This window comes from Lepus europaeus, chromosome 3, assembly GCF_033115175.1.
Source record: "Lepus europaeus isolate LE1 chromosome 3, mLepTim1.pri, whole genome shotgun sequence".
NCBI classification, from domain to species: Eukaryota; Metazoa; Chordata; class Mammalia; order Lagomorpha; family Leporidae; genus Lepus; species Lepus europaeus.
In genome coordinates this window covers 71,602,772-71,627,632 of record NC_084829.1, presented here as the reverse complement: position 1 = coordinate 71,627,632, position 24,861 = coordinate 71,602,772, and the positions used below count along the sequence as shown (strand labels likewise).

At 38.9% G+C, this 24,861-nt stretch overlaps 1 long non-coding RNA gene across 1 annotated transcript in view; it reads right to left on the bottom strand.

The window, feature by feature from the left end:
* LOC133756962 (uncharacterized) overlaps positions 1 to 24,316 on the bottom strand; it is a 40,888-nt gene extending 16,572 nt beyond the window's left edge. Inside the window, exons 1-2 of the long non-coding RNA XR_009865552.1 lie at positions 24,260 to 24,316; positions 23,738 to 23,791 (exon numbers count right to left, since the gene is read on the bottom strand). This is a non-coding gene — a long non-coding RNA (uncharacterized LOC133756962). The remainder of the gene's footprint in view (positions 1 to 23,737; positions 23,792 to 24,259) is intronic.
* Positions 24,317 to 24,861: the final 545 nt, after the last annotated feature.

Below are 24,861 nucleotides of genomic sequence, written 5' to 3'. Positions count from 1 at the left end.
AAGTTGCTCAGCTTCTCACAATAATTATGTCACTTTTTTCCATGATCTAGAATGCAAATGATCAGGTAACAGTCTATACATGTTGCTATACGCATAGGAGAAAATTCCCAGAAGCGTGTATGGATCTGCTAGTATGCTAGGAGATTCTTTCTCTAAGGGTTAAGATTATAGGGATCTCTCACGGCCTCTGACAAAAATTTGCAAGATGCTAGCAGTTTTCAAAAATGATTAGTAATTTCCTAAGATGAAAACAATGCAATGGGTGTTATGTTTTCAGCTATTCCCTCTCTTAGTAACAATAAATATGATATGTACAGTGTGTGTATGTGTATATATGTACATATATATAATATTTCTTTTCAGATCATTATCTCTGGGGTATGTAATGCTATATTTGGCCTTATTTTATTTCACTCTTAATGTCATCAGATTTATAAATTACATCAGAAAATGAAATTCTCAAAGACATAAAGTTAACCAGGAGTCAGGAGCGTCTTCAGGGTCTCCCACATGAGTGCAGAGGCCCACACTTGGGCCATCCTCCCCTGCCTTCCCAGGGCATCAGCAAAGAGCTGGATAGGAAGAGGAGCAGCCTGGCTATGATAAGGTACCCATATGGGTCACCAGCACCTCAGACAGAGGCTTAGCCTACTATGCCACAGTATTGGCCCCCTCTGTGAGCTTTTAATACCCTTTGAATTCTCAAATAAGCATTTAAATGTTTAGGTAAAAATAAGTAATATCAAGTACATAGGCATTTTTCAGTCTCAATAACTAGGTTAGATTTTCCATCTTTTCCATGCTTTCATCCAACTCGTTAGTGCGAAAAACTGATTTTGACTTTGGTTCTGTATACAACTATTTCTCCTACTATATATAGATGGTCATATATTTTAAAGAAATATTTTGGTATTTGAACTTAAAAATCCGTGATTTGACTTCAAGTCCCTTATTACAACTTTTGTAGGATTTTCATGCACTGTGTCATTATATATTTGTCAAATCGCTTCAAAGGCAGTCACTTGAATAGCTTTCCTGTACTCCCCATCACCATCAAATCTGAAGAAACCATTTAATGAAAGGGAGAGGCTAAATGACTATTAATCTGATTTATTTCCACAACTTCAGTATCCTGACAGACATAAAATTTGTTTTCTAAAAAATTTAGAAACCCCAAACTGGTACACTTGCAAAGAATTTTGTAAGTCATTTGGGCCCAGAGATTTACGTGAATGTCTCTAGGACACAGCTGGTTAGTGGCAGGATCTGGGCCAGGACCCTGATCTCTTGATCTTTATTGCTAATGGTCTTTTCTCCACACTTGCTTTTATGCCAGGCAAACCTCCCCAGCATTTGCTAATCTAAATCCTATTTATTCATACCACATGTATCATTTATCCTCGGCCATGTGCAAGACATAGCACTTGAACAGTACTCTCTTCGGAAAAGTTCCTACAGGAAAAGATGAAAAGAGGTATAGAGTTTAGCTATTATCTTTATTACTATTATTTTAACACATAAGATACATTTTCCTGATTTTTAACTGATAAGTTATAGCTACCTTGTTCCTGACAAGTAATTTTAAGAGATTATTATTATGGTGTTAATACATTGTAAGGTATGGTGTAACCATTGAAACCAAAAGTCATACCAGTCAGAAGACAAAGGATGGAAAATGCCTCTGGTTCTACCTCAATTGTATTTCAGTATGTCCAGCCCAGAGTCTGACCCCAGAAAGCAAAATGATTGTACCTGTCTATAAGACCTTGATCAAGTTTGATCTAGCACTTTGTTGGTAGGATTTCTAATAACTGTGATGCAGAACTACTACTACTACTAGCTTGCCAAAAACCTCACCACTCATGAAGACAAGCTGAAGAACAGAATAGCCTACATTAGTCATTTACCTTTTGTTCCTTGCTTAATCAATATTCCATGAGCTTTTAATTAATTTGTTACATCTGAATTATACTAAGAAATCAACAGTGATATTCTCTTTTAATATTTTAATGGTCTTATAGTATATAATAAAAAAGTTCATCCCCCCTCCCCCAATCAAAGTTCTTATAATAGCTGGTGAGAAAACTTTCAAGTAAACTAAACGTTCAAAATTTGGAGTGAAACCATCTGTATTATCTTGAGTATTCCTTGCTTACAGGGATCCAGAAAAATATAGCCTAAAAGAAATAGGTATCACTTATTCATTGAACACAAACTTTATTAGGAAAAAAATTTGCTTATAATATATATCTAATGTGGTTTTTCATAAAATGTCTATCACAAACAATTGCTTTTAAATGAAACACAGCAGGATGAAAGTAATTGTCCTTGGGGATATAATTGAGCTAAATAACTTAAATAACTTCAAGAAAAGTATTCCTAAATACACAGCTAATATTCTACTGAAGACATTACTAAGGAATATACTTTCTTAATTTACTGTAGTACTATATTAGTGTGCAAAATGTAAACTTTATGATATTTACTTAGGATTTAATGTTTAAAATGTTCCCTTATAAAAATCGCATTACTTTAAAACATGAGTAGGTTAAGCCAATGTTTGATGCCCACATCCCTCATCGGAGGGCCTATTCCAGTCCCAGCTGCCTTGCTTCAACCCAGCTCCCTGCTAAGGCACTTTGGGAAGCAGCCAATGATGGATCAAGCACTTGAGTTCCTGCCATTGTGGGAGACCCAGATGCAGTCCCTGGTTCTTGACTGAATTTAGCCTAGCCCAACTCCGGCTGTGGTTATTTGGGATGTGAACCAGTGGGATATGAACTCTGTGTCTCTATCTCTGTCTCCCTCCTGCTCCAACCCCCATCATTCTGCCTTTCAAATGAATCTTAAAAACCAAAATATTAAATGTTACGAAAAGAACAAGTTTCCACTTAAAATAATTATTTTAAAACCTTTTTAAAAGAGAAGTCAATAAAATTTACTTCGAAGGGCAGCAGTTGAGATACTGCTTGGGATGCATGCATCCCATATCAGAGTGACTGGGTTCAAGTTTAAGCTCTTCCCTGATCCTCACCTCCTGCTAATGAGGAGCCTGGGAGGTATGAGGTGATGACATAAAGAATTGAGTTGGGTCTCTACAACTCCTTTGTGAGAACCAGATTGAGTTCCTAGTTTGTGCTTTCTCCCCGGCTCACCATGGCTGTTGCAGTCATTTGGGAGTGAACTAGTAGATGGGCAATCTCTTGTTAGCCCCCTTTCTTTAAACAATAAAATGTATTTCTTCCTTTATTTACATAGTTATAAAAATTACCACATTGAGGGGAAAAGTTGGAAGCATTTCCGCTGAGATCTGGTACCAGACAGGGATGCCCACTCTCACCACTGCTCTTCAATATAGTTCTGGAAGTTTTGGCCAGAGGTATTAGGCAAGAAAAAGAAATTAAAGGGATACAAATTGGGAAGGAAGAACTCAAACTATCCCTCTTTGCAGATGATATGATTCTTTATTTAGGGGACCCAAAGAACTCTACTAAGAGACTACTGGAACTCATCGAAGAGTTTGGCAAAGTAGCAGGATATAAAATCAATGCACAAACATCAACAGCCTTTGTATACACAGGCAATGCCACGGCTGAGGAAGAACTGCTAAGATCAATCCCATTCACAATAGCTACAAAAACAATCAAATACCTTGGAATAAACTTACCCAAGGACGTTGAAGATCTCTACGATGAAAACTACAAAACCTTAAAGAAAGAAATAGAAGAGGATACCAAAAAATGGAGAAATCTTCCATGCTCATGGATTGGAAGAATCAATATCATCAAAATGTCTATTCTCCCAAAAGCAATTTATACATTCAATGCAATACCAATCAAGATACCGAAGACCTTCTTCTCAGATATGGAAAAAATGATGCTGAAATTCATATGGAGACACAGAAGACCTCGAATAGCCAAAGCAATCTTGTACAACAAAAACAAAGCCGGAGGCATCACAATACCTGATTTCAGGACATACTACAGGGCAGTTGTTATCAAAACAGCATGGTACTGGTACAGAAACAGATGGATAGACCAATGGAACAGAATAGAAACACCAGAAATCAATCCAAACATCTACAGCCAACTTATATTTGATCAAAGATCCAAAACTAATCCCTGGAATAAGGACAGTCTATTCAATAAATGGTGCTGGGAAAATTGGATTTCCACGTGCAGAAGCTTGAAGCAAGACCCATACCTATCACCTTACACAAAAATTCACTCAACATGGATTAAAGACTTAAATCTACAACCTGAAACCATCAAATTATTAGAGAGCATTGGAGAAACCCTGCAAGATATAGGTGCAGGCAAAGACTTCTTGGAAAAGACCCCAGGAGCACAGGCAGTCAAAACCAAAATTAACATTTGGGATTGCATCAAATTGAGAAGTTTCTGTACTTCAAAAGAAACAGTCAGGAAAGTGAAGAGGCAACTGAAAGAATGGGAAAAAAATATTTGCAAACTATACTACGGATAAAGGGTTGATAACCAGAATCTACAAAGAAATCAAGAAAATCCACAACAAAACAAACAACCCACTTAAGAGATGGGCCAAGGAACTCAATAGACATTTTTCAAAAGAGGAAATCCAAATGGCCAACAGACACATGAAAAAATGTTCAAGATCACTGACCATCAGAGAAATGCAAATCAAAACCACAATGAGGTTTCACCTCACCCCGGTGAGAATGGCTCACATTCAGAAATCTACCAACAACAGATGCTGGAGAGGATGTGGGGAAAAAGGGACACTAACCCACTGTTGGTGGGAATGCAAACTGGTTAAGCCACTATGGAAGTCAGTCTGGAGATTCCTCAGAAACCTGAGTATAACCCTACCATACAACCCAACCATCCCACTCCTTGGAATTTACCCAAAGGAAACTAATTTGGCAAATAAAAAAGCCATCTGCACATTAATGTTTATTGCAGCTCAGTTCACAATAGCTAAGACCTGGAATCAACCCAAATGCCCATCAACAGTAGACTGGATAAAGAAATTATGGGTCATGTACTCTATAGAATACTATACAGCAGTAAGAAACAATGAAACCCAGTCATTTGCAACAAGATGGAGGGATCTGGAAAACATCATGCTGAGTGAATTAAGCCAGTCCCAAAGAGACAAATATCATTTGTTTTCCCTGATCGGCGACAACTGAGCACCAAAGGGGAAACCTGTTAAATGAAATGGACACTATAAGAAACAATGACCTGATCAGCTCTTGTCCTGACTCTAGATGTACAATGTAATACTTTATCCTTTTTAGTATTTGTTGTTGTTGTTGTTCTAGTACTAGTGGTTGAACTCTGTAATTAACACACAATTATTCTTAGGTGTTTAAATTTTAACTGAAAAGTGATCCCTGTTAAATTTAAGAGTGGAAAAAGAGAGGGAGGAGATGTACAATTTGGGGCATGCTCAATCAGAGTTGCCCCAAATGATGGAGTTAGAAATGTGCCAGGGAATTCCAATACAATCCCATCAAGGTGGCATGTACCAATGCCATCTCACTAGTCCAAGTGATCAATTTCAGTTCACAATTGATGGCTCTGATAGGTCTAAGAGTCTAAGGGATCACACAAACAAGACAAGTGTCTGCTAATACTAACAGATAGAATCAAAAAGGGAGAGAATGATCCAACATGGGAAGCAGAATACACAGCAGACTCATAGAATGGCAGATGTCCTAAACAACACTCTGGCCTCAGAATCAGCCCTTAATGCATTCGGATCTGGCTGAAGAGCCCATGAGAGTATTGTAGGCATGAAAAGCCAAGATACCATGGAAAAGTGAAAAAAAGAAGACCTAAATGCAAGATCTCTGGGAGTGAGATCCCAGTGGAAAGAATGGGGCAATCAAAGAAGGAGGTACCTTTCTCTGAAGGGAGGAGAGAACTTCCACTTTGACTATGACCCTATCGGAATAAGACCAAAGTCAGTGAACTCTAAAGGCTTCCATAGCCCTGGTAACTCATGACTAGAGCCTAGGGAGATTACTGACGCCATAAACAAGAGTGTCAAATTGTTAAGTCAGCAGCAGGAGTCACTGTGTACTTACATCCCATGTGGGAACTGTCCTTAACGTGTTGTCTAATGTGCAGTGATGCTATAACTAGTACTGAAACAGTATTTTTACACTTTGTGTTTCTGCGTGGGTACAAACTGATGAGATCTTTACTAATTATATGCTGAATTGATCTTCTGTATATAAAGATAATTGGAAATGAAAAAAAAAAAAACCCTGGTGTTAAATTGGAAATGGCATAGAAAATTAATTAATTTTTTTAAAAAAATATTATGTAGGATCTCTGTCTTTAATATGCTGTACACTGTTATTTAATGCTATAACTACTACTCCAACAGTATTTTTTTCACTTTGTGTTGCTATATGGGGGCAAACTGTTGAAATCTTTACCTAATATATACTAAACTGATCTTCTGTATATAAAGAGAATTGAAAATGAATCTTGATGTGAATGGAAGGGGAGAGGGAGCGGGAACGGGGAGGGTTGCAGGTGGGAGGGAAGTTATGGGAGGGGGGAAGCCATTGTAACCCATAAGCTGTACTTTGGAAATTTGTATTCATTAAATAAAAGTTTAATAAATGAAAAAAAAATTACCACATTGAGACTTTCTTAACACAGGTTAATTAGGTTTATTCTTTAGGTCCTCAGGTATGGGCCCTGTCAATGGGTTTTGGCATATATTAAAATCAGAATTCTTTGGGTGGCAATTTCAAAGAAAAAGGAACAGACAGTTTCTCTGAAGAATGTTTCTTGGAAAAGGATTTTCAACATTTTTATGACCACATTCAAGAGTTGTTCTCTCTCACCATTCACAGCAATAGTTTACATGGTGTTTGTGGCAAATCAAAATAAAACTGGAGAATGTACAATCGCCCAAAAACCAGTAGTTGTAATTTACATATTAAAAAACTATAAAAAGAAGAGAAATCAAAGGAAAGGTGGGGAACAGGAAAGAGAATAGGGGAGTGTGGGCAGGAAGAGGAAAGGGAAATTACTTCATAGAATAATCTCTGTGTTTTCTAAGCTAAAGAAACAAAGATATTACCAATTCCACTCAATCGTTTCATCTACACACACTGTATTGGAATATAGTGTCATTCTGAGATCGTACAATTTTAAGCTTTGTATGGAAGTTTCCTATAGATAATACATATTCATATCTAATTTTGTGGGGGGAAATAAAATAGGGAGACAAAAATCAGCTTTTGGATTTTACTCAGCTAATGTACAAATATAAAGAGATATGTCAGAGGGTTTGATCTAGACACCAAAATATGGTCTGAGTTGACCACCTCAGTCTTCAAGGCCCAGGAGCCACACACAAGTGATGTGCTGTATACAAGTATGGGACTAAATAAAAAGCAAGGCCTACTACAGACCTCCAGATGTGCTCATAACCTATATCTTGGATATCTCTCCATTATTTCTCAGCGTTTTATCCCATTGTTAGCAGTTATCAATTGCTGCTAGGTAATTAAGTTATTACTGTTAGACCACTCTTCATTAATCACTGTGCACTGTGTTATTTCTTCTTGTATTTAACTTTGTGTCACCATCAGGATTTTCGGAGTGGAAAATAGGAACATGGAAGATAGGTAGCTAATGAGTTATTTTCCTCATTCAAATGGGCCAGCATCAAGATTTAAGAAGCATTGATAAAATTTATGTATAATGAACTTGTATGTTTCAGAGGAAATTTGTAAATCAAAGTGAAACATCTCCAAAGCTAAGTACAGAATCTAAAGTTTAAAAATGCTTACTCTACATTGATCATGGTAATTTAGTGGATATGTCTTTTTTATTATTTTATTTTGTTTAAAGACTGCAATTTCATGCATTTAATATATACAGATTTGGGAACATGATGATTCTTCCCTCTCCCCAACTCCCTCCCACTCATACTCCCCCCTTTCTTTCTCCTCCCTCTCCCTTTACCATTCTTAATTTTTACAGATATCAATTTTTCAGTTAATTTTATACTCATTAAATTAACCAATTAGTAGGTATGAAGAAATAAACAAAACCAAACAAACAATCAAAAAAAATATATTGTTCCTTGACAGACAACACAAGGGCTATTCAAAATCAATGCATCTCAAAGTGACAGTTTTGCTCCTATGGATTACATTTGAGGTACTCTATTAGTTACCACACATCAGAGAGACTATATGGTATTTGTCTTTTTGTGACTGACTTATTTCACTAAATATAATGGTTTCCAGTTGCATCCATTTTCTTGCAAATGAAAGGATTTCTTTTTTTTTTTTTTACCACTGTGTAGTATTCCACAGTGTATACATAACATAATTTCTTTATCCAGTCCTCAGTTGATGGATATCTGGATTGATTCCACATCTTAGCTATTGTGAATTGAGTTGGGATGAACATGGGGAAACAGATCACTCTTTCATATGCTGATTTCATTTCCTTGGGGTAAATTCCCAGGAGTGGGATGACTGGGTCACAAGGTAAGTCTATATTCAGCTTTCTGAGATATCTCTATATTGTCTTCCACAGTAGCTGTACCACTTTACATTCCCAACAGTGGCTGAAGGCACCCTTCTCCCCACATCCTTGCCAGCATTTGTTGTTTGTTGATTTCTGTATGAGGAGTGAGGCAAAATCTCATTGTGGTTTTGGTTTGCATTTTCCTGATGACTAGTGATCCTGAGCATTTTTTCATGTGTCTGTTGGGCATTTGAATTCCCTTTCTTAAAAATTGTCTGTTCAGGTCCTTTTCCCAGTTTTTGACTAAGTTATTTGCTTTTTTGTTGTTTAGTTTCTTGAACACTTTATAGATTCTAGAAATTAACCTTTTGTCAGTTGCATTGTTTGCAAATGTTATCTCCCATTATGTTCATTGCTAAGGGTTTCTTTTACAGTACAGAACATGAAAAGTCACAATGATAGTTTTTTTTTTTAAGATCAAACTTGTTTTATCATTTTCCTTACAAAATAACATGCATCTGCAATCAAAGATAGCAGAAAAGTAAATTTAAAGATTTTGAGGGATGAGGTAAGTGATGTATGTCAGTGTTCACTCTAAAATTTTTCTTTGATCTTGTAGTTCAAAAGAAATTTAAGAAGATAGCCAAGTATGTAGGGATATGAGCATTTCAGGTACAATGCATAATGTGAAAAAGAATCTTCAGAACATTGCGAGGACTGTAGACCAGACACAAGCTAAACAGCCAGCCAAAGATCAAGTTAAGAAGAATGTGCATGCTGTAGTGAAAGAATACAGATTTTTTTTTTAAGTTGACGGGGAGCCATTGAAGGGGTTTAAGCAAAGGAATGAAATGACTAAAATCTAGTACTGGCTTTGCCACTGACTAACTAGGAGTTAGGTCAAGTTTTTTGATGCAATTTCTATCCAAAAAAAAGCCTCTGTTCAAACATAGGGTATCCAGACCCAACTCATAAATCAGATCGAGTGCTCTGGGTGAAGACTTGCCTGAGACTGAGGCCCGCTCAGTCCTCGCTGCAGCTTCTGGTGTCCATCCATGAAATCTCCAGAGCTCCGTGGATTACGGAACCAAAGAACCTACTCATTCCACATCTCTGCTTCCTATCTGTGTCCAATTTCTTAATCTCAAGAAGGCTTAAGACACATTGTTTTCTAAATAGGCTTACAGTTTATTTTCTCCTCAAGGCATTCTAAAGCAATTTTTTAGATCGTTTGATTGCACAAAGATGTCAAAATTTTATTTTAATTTTATTCCAAGTTCACTTTTTTTAATCTAAAAAAGTCCTTCCAGAGAGGGACTTTGATACTAAAATGGGGGTGCCCAGATACTGCTGTTAACTGAGTACCAGTACCCTACTGCATCTTAACTAGCTGTGCATGCCAAAGCCCAAATCAAAGGATGAGATTATTCAATCAGTAGCACAACTTCTTCACTATATCAACTATCAATGATATCCTTTATTTTTTAACTTTTATTTAGTAAATATAAATTTCCAAAGTACAACTTATGGATTACAATGGCATTTCCCCCCCATAACTTCCCTCCCACCTGCAATCCTCCCAACTCCTGCTCCCTCTCCCATTCCATTCAAATCAAGATTCATTTTCAATTCTCTTTCTATACAGAAGATCAGTTTAGTATATATTAGGTAAAGATTTCAACAGTTTGATGATAATGTCACAAGAATATTATAAGAAAACATTAGGTTGTTGTTTTTGCCCTATCGTTTAGTCTTAAGAGGTAACACATTCCAGATATCTTTTAATAAACACATTCTTTCTTTTCATTTTGTTCAGTAGATAACTGGGATCTTCTCGCATGTGATTCTATTAATTTGGCAAATATTGTACCGGAGAAGTAGTCAAATTCTTGATTCTAAAGAGTAAATGATACATACACTGAAAAGAATATTAGGAGAGTATAGCTTTAAAACATGCAGATTTGGTGGGATATGTTGGGGTATCAGAAGAAGTGTCTGATTCCCTTTCCCATTATGCTCTGTGCCCAACCTCCAGGGCGTCCTACTACTTCTGCCTAAAGGAACAGAGGTCACAGCAGAAATTCTAAGAAAAAGTCAATCGAGAAATAATAATTTAGAATTTAAATAATAGCTTAAGCGAGAAAAATGAATTTTACATTTAAAAACCCCAAATCCTATAGGATTTGGGTGAAGATGCTATGACTCTTTAAAGGTTTATGCACTAAACAGAATAAAGTTTATCCAAAGATATATATATATATATATATATGTATATATATATATATATAGCCAGGCAGAGTGGACAGTGAGAGAGAGAGACCGAGAGAAAGGTCTTCCTTTGCCGTTGGTTCACCCTCCAATGGCCGCCGCGGCTGGCGCGCTGCAGCCAGCACACCGCGCTGATCTGAAGCCAGGAGCCAGGTGCTTCTCCTGGTCTCCCATGGAGTGCAGGGCCCAAGCACTTGGGCCATCCTCCATTGTACTCCCAGGCCACAGCAGAGAGCTGGACTGGAAGAGGGGCAACCAGGACATAATCTGGTGCCCTGACCGGGACTAGAACCTGGTGTGCCGGTGCCACAGGCAGAGGATTAGCCTAGTGAGCTGCAGTGCCGGCCCCAGTTTCCTTTTTAATTAATAGTTCTTCCTGCAATCTCTTTGCTCTTATACTTTATTATTTAAGACAAGAAAAAAGCTGCATGGGAGACCAGGAGAAGCTCCTGGCTCCTTGCTTCGGATCGGCGCAGTGCGCCGGCCGCAGCGCGCTGGCTACAGCGGCCATTGGAGGGTGAACCAACGGCAAAGGAAGACCTTTCTCTCTGTCTCTCTCTCACTGTCTACTCTAGCTGGCAAAAAAAAAAAAAAAAGGAAACTGGACCTTATAATTTGGGAAGTCCAGATTGCAAAGATGATAAAATTATATTGTTCTTAGGAAAGTGTTCTGTGAAGAAAAAAAAACAAACCAAGGTGTGAAGTCCTTTGCTGGTGCCACGGAAGAATAAAAAAAATCAGAATATTCATTCTCCCAGAGAATTCTGTGCAAAGCTTAGGGATATGATTCCCAGGTCCGATCAGCCACCTCAGCAGAAGTGAAGGATAGAGATGGGAGGAGCCAGGAAAAAAGCCATGGGAAAATCTTTTGTCAAATGAATGAATCTCTGTAATATACATAGGAAACCCACAAAATTCTTGAGAAAAGTGTGTGTGTGTGTGTGTGTAGAAAGTGTCACTTTTGGGGCCGGCACTGTCACAGCGGGTTAATGTCCAGGCCTGAAGCACTGGCATTCCATATGGGTGCCTGTTCTAGTCACGGATGTTCCTCTTCCGATCCAGCTCTCTGCTGTGGCCTGAGAAAGTAGTAGAAGATCGCCCAAGTCCTTGGGTCCCTGAACCCGTGTGGGAGACCCAGAAGGAGCAGGTCCACCAATAGAAAGTGTTTTCCCAGGATTTCTTTTAACTACAGTCCCATTTAGAGCTCATTTTGATGTTAAAGAGTACAAGATTTTGTGATTTGGGACAAATGAGGCTTAGATAGCATTTTGCACTTGAATTTGTACTGTAATAGATTAAAACTTTTGATAACTTTGGGTTAGGATGAATGTATTTGCACACAGGACACACTGAGGGCCAAAATCAGATAGTGGCAGACAGAATAAAAGTCATTCTAAAGATGTTCACAGATTTTCTACTATGGGGAGATAAGACTCCAGTGAAGGAAAATTCCTCTGTGAGTTACATGGTAGCTGATAGAAGATCAACGTGCCCAATGAAGAACTAAAAGATAGGTGAAATATAAAATCCGTGTGCTGAAAGCCAACTGAAAAACATAAAATCACTGAACATTGGGAGAACTACAGTTCAGAGAAGAGAGCACATTCAGAGGTGATCTGAGGATTTTCAACCACTCTCTCATGATACCATGTGCCAATTTGGGGCAAAGACTCAATAGAAGTATTTAGACTGAGCCTCTTAGGAAAAAATTTAGATGGAGAATAGAGAAAATTTGTGGGATTTTTTTTTTATGTTCCTAAAATGTCAGAATAAGAGTATTAGAGACTTGATGGAACTTAACACAAAGGAAGTTCTTCCTACAAAATACTTGCCATGAGTAAGGCTGTGTAGGATGAGAAGATAAAGAACTGACATAAAAGATGTCTGATGCTCAAAGCGGAAACCTCAGTAGTCTTTTCAGAGGAAGACCTTCCAGTGGAAGAGGTCCCAGTGTGCAGAGCAAGATAAATATAAAAGTCTTGAGGGAGAACAATCAATTGGCAGCTGCATCTAGTTTTTGCTCTAGGGCCACTTGCAGATTCTAGATATCCAGATAGTGAGAATCCAGTCTTGTCCCCTGAAGGAAAGATTTCATGAAGCACAAGGAAGCAAACAGACATTTGTGATTCACTTGGGATGGGTGTAACCAAATTGGAACATCCGGAAGTCTCAAACACTTGGCCCGTATCCCCTGACACACTCTCAGTGAATGGTAAAGTCGCACAGAATAGGAAGCCAAAGATCAAAGCTGAAAAACTGTACAGTGGAGAGGGGAATCTCCTTCAGTCTCCTGATACTGAGAAAAACAAGATCAGCTAGGATCTCAGTTGCAAGCTCAAGAAAAGAATAACCAAGGTGAAACAGAGGTCGCTACAAACACCTACTCCCTTGGCCCAACAGAGATGGTGATCCTCTCTGTTGAACAAAAACATCACCTGCAATGTGTGTAATCAATCAAAAATAATAAAGATGGCAAAAAACAGGATCAGAAGACTAATCAACAAGAAAAAAGACAATAAAAGCAGATTCAGTAACTGAACTAGATTTTCAAGTTAAGTGGCAAGGAGCTGAAAAAAAGTTCTGATTAGTTTAGTTTAAATATGGAGAAAGCAATGTGGAAGACCAGCGAATGTTCATAATTACATTTAATATTGAAATCTATAAAAAATTAAAATTTTGGGGGGCCAGCACCGTGGCTCACTTGATTAATCTGGCATCCCATATGGGCACCGGCTTCTAGTCCTGGTTACTCCTCTTCCAGTCCAGCTCTCTGCTGTGGCCCAGGAAGGCAGTGGAGGATGGCCCAAGTGCTTGGGCCCTGCACCCACATGGGAAAACAGGAAGAAGCACCTGGCTCCTGGCTTCGGGTCGGTGCAGCTCCGGCCGTAGCAGCCATTTGGAGAGTGAACCAACAGAAGGAAGACCTTTCTCTCTGTCTCTTTCTCTCTCACTGTCTACAACTTTACCTGTCAAATTAATTAATTAATTAATTAAAATTTTAAAACTGAGAAATAAAATATTTGAAATTAAGACCACAAGATATGCATTAACAGTGATTATACATAGCAAATAAAAAGATCAGTGAACTAGAAGTCAAGTCAATGTAACAACTCAAAATGTGTCACAGAGAACTATAAAATAGAAAATATGGAAAAATTAAATGGTCACAATAAAATGATCTAGTATGACTATAATTGTGCTCAAGGGAAGGAAATAAAAAGCAGAGTATTTGAAAAGAACAATATTTGAAGAAACAATGCATGAGAATTTTCAAATTGCTGAAGGATATTAAGCTGTTTAACCCCAGAGGTTCTATAAATCATAGGCAAAAAAAAAAGAATATTACAGGTTCTATAATAATAAAACTGCAAGAACACAAAGAAAAGAGGGTGATATTAAGGAGAAATATACAAAGAAAAATAAATTATATAAATTGCAAATTATTCTGAATAGAGACAATAAAACAAGCATGAAGTTAAATAATATTTTTAGGTACAAAAACAAAATGATATATTTAATTATATTTATAGTAAAAATATCCTTGAAAACTGAAGTCCAGTCACACTTTCAAACAAAAACAGATAGAATTTGTTTCCAGCATACATATATTGAAATATATATTAAAAGCTCTTCAGTTGGCCGGTGCCGCGGCTCACTAGGCTAACCCTCCGCCTTGCGGCGCCAGCACACCGGGTTCTACTCCCATTCAGGGCGCCAGATTCTGTCCTGGTTGCCCCTCTTCCAGGCCAGCTCTCTGCTATGGCCCGGGAGTGCAGTGGAGGATGGCCCAAGTCCTTGGGCCCTGCACCCCATGGGAGACCAGGAGAAGCACCTGGCTCCTGCCATTGGATCAGCGTGGTGCACCGGCCCCAGCGCACCAACCGCGGCGGCCATTGGAGGGTGAACCAACAGCAAAAAGGAAGACCTTTCTCTCTGTCTCTCTCTCTCACTGTCCACTCTGCCTGTCAAAAAAAACAAAAAACAAAAAACAAAAACAAACAAACAAAAAAAACTCTTCAGTTAGAATTCAATTAATTCTAAAGATAAATAAGAAGGCATAAATATGTGGATAAAAATAAGCAGTTTATTAACAATAGTAATAGTAATGTCTAATGTAGTTTAAAAATATATCCAGAAATAAAATGTATCCCAACAATGACATGAAGATCAGAATGGGAGTGAAAGGAATTAAAGTGTTCTAGAGTTAATGTATTATTGTACCAATAGAAATTTGATCATTTGCAGGGCTGGCGCTGTGGCTTAGTGGGTAAAGCTGCCTCCTTCCTTGCCGGCATCAAATATAGGCAGTGGTTCGAGTCCCAGCTGCTCCACTTCCTATCCAGCTCTCTGCTGTGGCCTGGGAAAGCAGCAGAAGATGGCCCAAGTCCTTGGGCCCCTGCACCAGCACAGGAGACCCTGAGAAAGCTCCAGGCTCCTGGCTTCAGATCCTCTCAGCTCCAGCCAATGCAGCCACGTGGGGAGTGAACCATCAGATGGAAGACCTCTCTCTCTCTCTCTCTCAATCTCTCTTTCTGCCCAGTGCCTCTCTGTAACTCTGCCTTTCAAATAAGTAAATAAATCATTAAAAAAAGAAGAAAAAGAGATTTGATCATTTGCACTAAACTACTAAAAGGCAAAGATGGATATTTTACACTTCAGTAAAAATAAAAACTAGCTTTAAAATTATCACTAAAACATTAATAGGAGAAATAAAATATATTCCACTCATCCAAAAAAAGAAAATAAAGAAAACAGATCATAAAACAGGTACATCAAATAGAAAACAAATAATAATATGATAAATAAAAATTCACTTGTATCAATAATTATGTTAAATGAAAATGGCCTAAATATTGCACATGTTAATATTTGGACTAGATTAAATTAAATTATCTGATTCATGTGAGAGATATATATTAAATATGAAGACCAAGAAATGTTTAAAGCAGAATAGGGGAAAACATGTACCATACATATACTAACTAAAGGAAACCTGATGTATCTATCCTGTCAAATAATGAAGATTTTAAGCACTTTAAGCATTTTATAGAATTTTAAGCACACTTAAGCATTTTATAGAACCTCTTGGGTAAAAATTATTTAGCAATAGCATATATTATTAACACTTTATGACAAAGTAAAATTTATATTTATTGGACAAAATTCTTGAGAAATTAAAGTTACCAAAACAAAAATCAAAATATTTGAATAGTCCAATGTTGATTAAAGAAATAGAATCAGTGTTTAAGAACCTCTCTACAAAGAAAGCATTAATTATGTGGCATCAGTGGTGAATTTGAATACATAACTCTCATTTAAAGAAAAAATTATATTAATCTTGCACATTGTCTTCCAGGGAACAGAAAAAGATGCAAATATTTTCACTATTTTAATGAGACTATCATACCCTTGGCACCAAAATATAACATGGACTTTGTTAGAAAAATTTGAGACCCATATCTCACATGAATATAAACATTAAAGTACTAAACAAAATATGAGCAACTCAAAAACACTGGCTGATTAAAAGAACAAACCATAAATTTATCAGGCTAGAACTATGCAAGGATTAGCCCAGGAATGCAATATTGGATCAACAATCAAAAATCACTTGATATAATTCTCTACATAAACATTAAAAGAAAAAGGTATGTGATCATGTCAGTCCTTAATTAAAAATAGACAAATTTAACTCCCATTCACTCTAAAATCTCTTAGCACACTAGGAAGAGAAGGGAACGTCCTTAATCTGACAAGGCCTTCTTAAAAACAACCTACACCAAACATGTTTAATGCTGAAACAGTGATATCTGTCCCCCAAGATCAGGAAAAGGAGACAAGCATTAGTACTAACATCACTTCTAGTCAACACTTCACTAATGTTCAGTGAAGCGTAAATATTGGCAAAGCTACAGTTGGTATTGCTAATTTCCTCCTATGATATTTATTTTTCTCTTCCATCCAGAAATCAGTTGGAACAAATTCTTCATCCAGTTGAATGGTACATATCTTAAGTCTGAAGTTTTTAAGTTTTCATTAGCCTCTTCCTTTTTTTATTATTGTTTATTACTACAATTTCTCATCAATTTTTTCTATTGGACATTGAAATACAAACTTGTGTCAGAATCCTCTGGATTCCACATTTAGACAACATGTGGTTTTGAAGAGTTCTTTATGGGAAAAAGAGAGGTAGAAAATATGAGCACAGACTTAGGCATTTTCTTTAATTCAGCACAAGTCCAATGTATGTAGCCCAAGGTCTAGTTCCATGAATCTCTGAATCTGGAGGGTTGTTCAAATACCAGACCCAACACCAGTTATCCTCAACTGTTTTGACTTGCGGAGCATACATCCCACAAAGTCTTTATTTAGAGTCCCAATTCTGTTACCACTTGGGTTTATTTTGTTCGACCCTGTCATGTTCTCTGTTGGATTTTTAATGTATATATCTGGAGATAATTTATCCTTGCTTAATTTTTGGCAATCATCAGATGTGAGTAATAACAACTATTAAAAATAAAAGCTTTTTAGCCGGCGCCATGGATCAACAGGCTAGTCCTCCACCTTGTGGCGCCGGCACACCGGGTTCTAGTCCCAGTGAGGGCGCCAGATTCTGTCCTGGTTGCCCCTCTTCCAGGCCAGCTCTCTGCTATGGCCCGGGAGTGCAGTGGAGGATAGCCCATGTGCTTGGGCCCTGCACCCCATGGGAGACCAGGAGAAGCACCTGGCTCCTGTCATCGGATCAGCGCGGTGCACCGGCCGCAGCGCGGGCCGCGGCGGCCATTGGAGGGTGAACCAACAGCAAAAAGGAAGTCCTTTCTCTCTGTCTCTCTCTCTCACTGTCCACTCTGCCTGTCAAAAATAAATAAATAAATAAAAGCTTTTAAGGGGAGGGAGTGAAGAAAGAAGAGCGGAGTGAAAGTGCTTTAGGTATGTGTTCCAAAAAAGACGTGAGCTACTCTTGATACACCAAGGAGGGCAAACCTCAGATAGTTTTGAAGGATCTACAATGAAAGGAAATGGAATTATCATCTCCAATAATGCCCCCCCCCAAAAAAAAAACCATGGAATATTTGATGAAATTGAAGAAACAAGCAAACAAAATTCTGGGCTCAGTGAAATAATAAAGCATCAGATATTAAATCACCAGATATGGTATTTAAGAAGACATATCCAATAACCCTTGCCAAATAGCTTGTATTTTTTGCTACAAATTTACACTCCTGTCTACATTTTTTTCTCTTACCCCTGTTTCCAACTTCCCTCAATTTCAGGGTGTGCTGCTAGCTCTGTATGCAGCATTACCCATTGTGGAACCCTAAAAATTACCCATATCTCTGTAATTAGCCATTGTGTAAATAAACGTTCCCTAAAGTACATTAATTTGAGTGTGCCATAGTTTCTTGTAGAGACCCCTATGAACACAGAATTTTATGCATGCTTATAAATTCTACCATGCTTTCCAGCAGCAGAAAAATGCAGTTTATTAAGTCACTAAGGGCAGTTTGGACATTGCAATTAGCCCTGTTAGTACTGGTGCCCTTTTGCACAGAAAAAAAAAATGGGATTAACAGTGACCGAGCAAAGGATGGAAACTTACTGTCTTGCAGATGCTATCATCAATACATGATGACCAAGGACCAGATCTTTCTTTTTACAACACCTAACCCTGAAACCTCTGGAACTGGAAACCCCTCCAGAAAAGCAATATGTCAGAATGTATAAATTGTTAGGGAAAGAAAATTATTTTTGTACATAAATTTATAGACTAAAACTGGCACTTATGTAACATAAGTACCCATAAAATCTTAAAATGAAATAAAGCAGGAGTTTTCTATTAAGTTCAGAAAAGCTAGCTTGCTCTTAGGCTTTACAGTTTTAGCATAAATGCATCAGTAATGTATTTAGTAGTGACCCAATGTACAAGGGAATACATTTCAAAGCCTGGTACCAAAGAAAGAAGAATGTCTGCTCTCAGACTTCTGATTCCTTCTGTGTACCAGGTTTGGACCTTGCTCCAGGTTTGGACAGGTCTCCCCTATAACACTGCAAAACTTATGAGAAATAATAATTATCTCATTTTATTATCTGACTATAAAGAAGTTAAAATCAAATCAAGATTTGATTAATTCAATTGTAATACTGTGTTGAAGGAGTTACATCCATATGGTATAAAAGAAAGCAATTATACTCTTTCCTTTCAGTAACATTGTCAACCTGTCCCAAGATCTGCTCTCACATTCAGACAGAATTTGGAGCAATATTGATAGCTCTTCTGGCACTCAAACCTCTTTTTTTTCTAAGGTAGTAAAAAGTTCATCCCCACATAATGTTAGAATTCTAGAGTTTATTTAAATTGCCTTGTCATCCCATGCTCTGGCTGACTTCTTTCTTATAAGCTAGTGGTAGAGAAGAGGACCACAAAAGAACGGGGCCATGAAAGAAGGAGGTACCCTTCTCCGAAGGGAGGAGAGAACTTCCACTTTGACTATGACCCTATCGGAATAAGATCGAAGTCAGCGAACTCTAAAGGCTTCCATAGCCCTGGCAACTCATGACTAGAGCCTAGGGAGATTGCTGACGCCATGAACAGGAGTGTCAAATTGTTAAATCAGCAACAGGAGTCACTGTGTACTTACACCCCATGTGGGATCTGTCCCTAATGTGTCGTCTAAAGCGAAGTGATGCTATAACTAGTACTGAAACAGTATTTTTATACTTTGCGTTTCTGTGTGGGCACAAACTGATGAGGTCTTTACTAATTATGTACTGAATTGATCTTCTGTATATAAAGAGAATTGGAAATGAAAAAAAAAAACAACCTGGTGTTAAAATGGAAATGGCATAGAAAATTAATTAATTTGAAAAAAAATTATGTAGGATCTCTGTCTTTAATGTGCTGTACATTGCTATTTAATGCTATAATTAGTAATCCAATGGTAGTTTTTTCACTTTGTGTTGCTATATGGGCAAAATGTTGAAATCTTTACCTAATATATACTAAACTGATCTTCTGTATACAAAGAGAATTGAAAAAGAATCTTTACATGAATGGAAGGGGAAAGGGAGCGGGAAGGGGGAGGATTGCGGGCGGGAGGGAAGTTATGGGAGGGGGGAAGCCATTGTAACCCATGGGCTATACTTTGGAAATTTATATTCATTAAATAAAAGTTAAAAAAAAAAAAAAAAGAAGAGGACCACAGTGTTGACATTTCTGTTTGACCAACTCCCCAAATCTCCAGCTGCTGTGTTAGACCTCGGCAGGGTTTAACCAAAGCAGAGGTGGAAATGCTGTTCGTAACTGATGTAGTTGTCATCTAGGGCTGTGACCTCTGAGGGGGACATAGTCTGCATGCTAATTCCTTCTCTTGCAACGTGCTTATATGCTTAGACCTTGCCCCTGATATGTCTGTTAGCAATCTTTCCTTTGATAGACCACTTGTGGCTTTCCTATTTGTGCACCAGTATTTTTATTTCATATTTTCTGATTAGATTATTACCACCCTTGACTGACATTCCGTTATGCAAATCACCAGGCTCCCACAAAATGTGCATAATTGAAGGATTTGGAGGCGGTAAAAGTACACTTACATCTCTAAGAGAATACCAAATGGCAGATAATGCTGGTGCCCCAGGAAGATCAGGTCCCTAGAGTCAGAGGCCATGCAATTCTGCAAAGGCATTGGAAGTGACACATGGGGCCTGTGTCCCCACAATGGTAGGGCCCAAGCCATGGAGCTCGAAGAGGCAATGCCAAGGACAAGCAGTGGCTCCATGTCACCAATTTGCATACCCTGGCCAACGACAAGAAAATGAAGTCCCTGGAGATGGTTCTACCTGCCCATCAAGGAGTCTGAGATCAATGCCTTTATCCTGGTGGAAAAAGATGAGGTTTTCAAGGGGCTTCCATAGCCTAGACAGCTCATAGCAAGAGTCTCGGGTGATTGCTGACGTCATAAATAAGAGCGCCAATTATTAAACCAACAACGGGAGTCACTGGGTACATGCTCCCCATGTAGGATCTCTGTCCTTAATGTGTTTTACTATGAAACGTAAAAACCCTACTAGTCGAACAATACCCTATACCTTGTGCGGTTGTGTGAGTGCAGCCTGTTGAAACCCTTGCTTAGTATATACTAAGTTGATCTTCAGTATATGAAGGTAATTGAAAATGAAACTCGATAAAGGGTGGGATGGGAGAGGGAGAGGGGAGGGCCACAGGAGGGAGGGAGGTTGGGGGGGACCACAACAATACAAAAGTTGCACTTTGTAGATTCACATTTATGAAATAAAAAATAAAAAAGAAAAAAAAAAAGAAAAAGATGAGGTTTTGAAGCTAGTGCCTGTACAAAAGCAGGTTCCGGCTGGCCAGCAAACCGGGTTCAAAACATTTGTAGGGCCAGCTCTGTGGCATGGTGGGTAAAGTCACCACCTGTACTGCTGGCATCCCATATGGGCACCGGTTTGAGTCCCAGCTGCTCCACTTCCCATCCAGCTCTCTGCTATGGCCTGGGAAAGCAGTAGAAAATGGCCCATGTCTTTGGAGCCCTGCACCCGTGTGGGAGACCAGGAAGAACCTCTGGCTCCTGATTTTAGATTGGTGCAGCTCCGGCAGTTGTGGTCATCTGGAGAGTGAACCAGTGGATGGAAGACCTCTCTCTCTCTCTCTCTCTCTCTCTCTCTGCCTCTCCTTCTCTCTCTGTGTAACTCTGACTTTCAAATAAATAAATCTTGAAAAAAAAATTTGTTGCTATCAGTGACTACAATGGCTGTGTCGGCCTGGGTGTGAAATGTCCCACTAGGGTAGCCACCACCATCCAAGCGGCCATCATCCTGGTCGAGCTCTCTGTTCCGCCCATGAGAAGAAGCGACTGGGGGAACAAAGTCAGCAAGCTCCTCAGCATGCCTTACGAGGTTACTGCATGCTGTGGCTCTGTGCTGGTGCTCCTTGTCCCCACCCTCAAAGGACACTGGCATCAGCTCAGTCCCTCTCCCCAAGAAGCTGCTGCTGATGGCTGGCATTGATGTCTGCCAGACCTCTGCCACAGGTGCCCTGCCAAGCTGGACAAGTTTACCAAGGCCACTTTTGATGCCATCTCCAGACCTACAGCTCTCTGACCCCTGAATTCTGTAAAGAGACTGTGTTCACCAAGGTGTGAAGGCCCACAGCAGAGTGTCTCTGTGGAGGACTGAGGCTCCAGCTGTGTCTGCAACAGAGGATTTTACTCAAGAAAAATAAAGTGAATTACACGTGCTAAAAAAATACTCTGCATTGCCACTTAACTATCTGATGGTTTCTATCAAAATTTATAGTGTAAAGAAAAAAGGACTGCTCTAGACCAGGGAGCTTACAAATGACATTTTATTTAGTCCTCACAAAACAACTTGAAGAGGTTATTTTTGCCAACACAGTGTAGTTGAGAATGCTGACACTGAGGAAGAACTTGCTCAAGGTTCTATAGGTAGTAAATAGGAAAATGAGATTCTGACCCCCTAGTTGACTTATGAGAAAAATCTTGGGTATCTTGGAACTGTACCTATGAAATGCATAAAATCTGTTCTCTCTATATTAATACATTTTTTAAAAAAAAGTTCCACCAGATGGCAATTTTTTTTTTCATGTCGGGTCATTAAACTCAGCTGCAAATAAAATTTCTTTTTAAATATGAAAAAAAAAGTTAATGTGTTTAGGGGCCGGCACTATGGCATGGCTGGTAAAGCCTCCACCTGCAATGCCAGCATCCCATATGGGTGCTGAAGTCCTAGCTGCTCCATTTCCAATCCAGCTCCCTGCTAATGGCCTGGGAAAGCACCGAAGATGGCTCATGTCCTTGGGCTCCCGCACCCACATAGGGAAGCTGGAACAAATGCCTGGCTCCTAGCTTCAGCTTGGCCTTGACTTGTCTGTTGTGGCCATCTGGGGAATGAACCAGTGGATGGAAGATTCTCTCTTTCCTGCTCCCCCTCCCTCTCCCTCTCTCTGTAACTTTGACTTTCAAATAATTAAAATAAATATTTTTTTAAAAAGTTAATGTTTATAAGGCACTTTGCTGGTAATAATAGACATTAAACAACACATTGTTAAGTAAATAAAAATATGTTGGCTCCCAAGGGCTTTGTCTTGTTTTTCATCTGTAATTTTAAAATGTTGAGAAAACTGGGTGTCTACCATAGCTGTTAGGACACCTTCATCACATATGGAGTCCCTGAGCTCAATTCCTGGCTCCAGCCACTGGCTCCTGTTCCTGCCAATACAGACTCTAGGAGGCAGCCAGAACAACCTGAGTACCTGGATTCCTGCCCCCAGTGCAGGAGAACTGGATTTCATTCCCATCACCTTGTCCCAGGCCCACACCAGTCCCAGCCACTGTAGGTATTTGGGGGGAGTGAATTAAGGGGGGATGGAAAATAAGTGAAATTTTTGAAAATGAAGGAAAATAAACCCGAGTGTAGTTCATTCATTCTACAGAATAGACTAGCACAGACTGTCTACCTATCATTAACTCTGCCTTTCTAAAGACTAACACATTTGCCAGTAAGGCGTGCATATCCAAAACAATTAAGTGACACTGCAAGACAATATTCCAAGGAATGCTAACCATTATATTTTGAAGAGGAAAGATATTGGTGAGAATGCAACACTGAGAACTGAAGAGTTGAAATAGAACTCGAGATCTAGCTACAAACAGTGAAGAATTAAGAAGGAATACATAACCCAAAGTCAAAACTGGACAAAACATCCACAAATCACTTTTGTTACATTCTTTTATTTCTTAAAAAATAAGGAAGAAGATCAACATCAAAATGGCAGTTAAATAAGATGTTCAGCAATCATCTCCCCAGAAAAATACTGATTTGAACAGCTATTCACATACTAAGGTCTTTCACAAGAGCTAAGGAAGCCAGAGAAAAGATCATAGTACCAAGCTTTGTTCTAATAAGAAGAAAACATGAATTGAAGAAAACAGGAATGAAAGAGTTACCTGGGTCATCTCTGCTCAGTTCCAAAAGCAAAGTGTGTAAAGATGCCTCACCTCCTGTTAGGGGGTTGGGGAGAGATGAGGGTGAGAGAGAATTAGGTACAAACTTCAGACTTGACTCCCAATAGCAGGCCTGCCATGATAAAGGCCAGAGCTGGATAGGGCCCCCACAATCCTACCCTTGTGCCTCTACCACCCTTCCTCCAGCCTCTGACTGAGCTAAACAGAGCTAGGTAGTTGGACAAAAAATAGAATTTAAGCCTCTGACTTGGAGCTCAGGGTAGGGCTCACCAGTGTGATAAGAACGTGTTAAAGTACAAAGGCCTTGGTCCTCAGGCCAGCGCTAGTCAATGGAGCCTCTAGACTTGCCCCAGCAGCAGGTGAAGATCTGCAATCCCCTACCACATGTCTCAACATGCACCAGAGCCAGACTCACAAGGACGTGGCATGGGCCCTCAAAAGGGTACAGAATCTGAGGACTGTGAGACATAGTTTAGTGCTACCATTAGTGGCTGACTTTATTACCCATATCCCAAAATGAGATTACAGCAAAGAAGCATAGGAATATACCATGGGACCCACAGCTGGGTTGGTAAGCTGTAGCATGCATCAGAAGCAGCTGGAAGGCTTTTAAAACCAATTTGTTTCACAAGAGGCCATGACTCAGGACATCTAGGATAGTGTACAGGAATTTATGTATCTTATTATTTCCCAAATGATAGTGAAGCCGCCTGGTATCAAAGTACAGTTCCATAGAAATGTGTCTTCTTTTAAAATGGATTTTGTGGTCAGAACAGCTTGCGAAATCATAAAACTTTAAAAAATCACAAAACACATTACTGTCTTATAAGCAATCATGGAAGTACCTCCCATTTAGTTAAAGCTGTACTCTTTCAAACTTACAGGACCGCAGCTTTGGGCTAAATGCCTTTTGCCATGGAGCTAGTGTTCTGAGGGAAACTGAGAATTTTTCCTGCCAATTCATATTAGTAGATTTGGTTTCTAGATTAATCTATCCAGGTGTTTTTGTTTCCCTCTGATTTACACAACTACACAGTGAATGGCCTCAGGAAATACATTTATCCCCTGATGAGATTTTTTTATGAGTGACATAGAGTAGAAACATT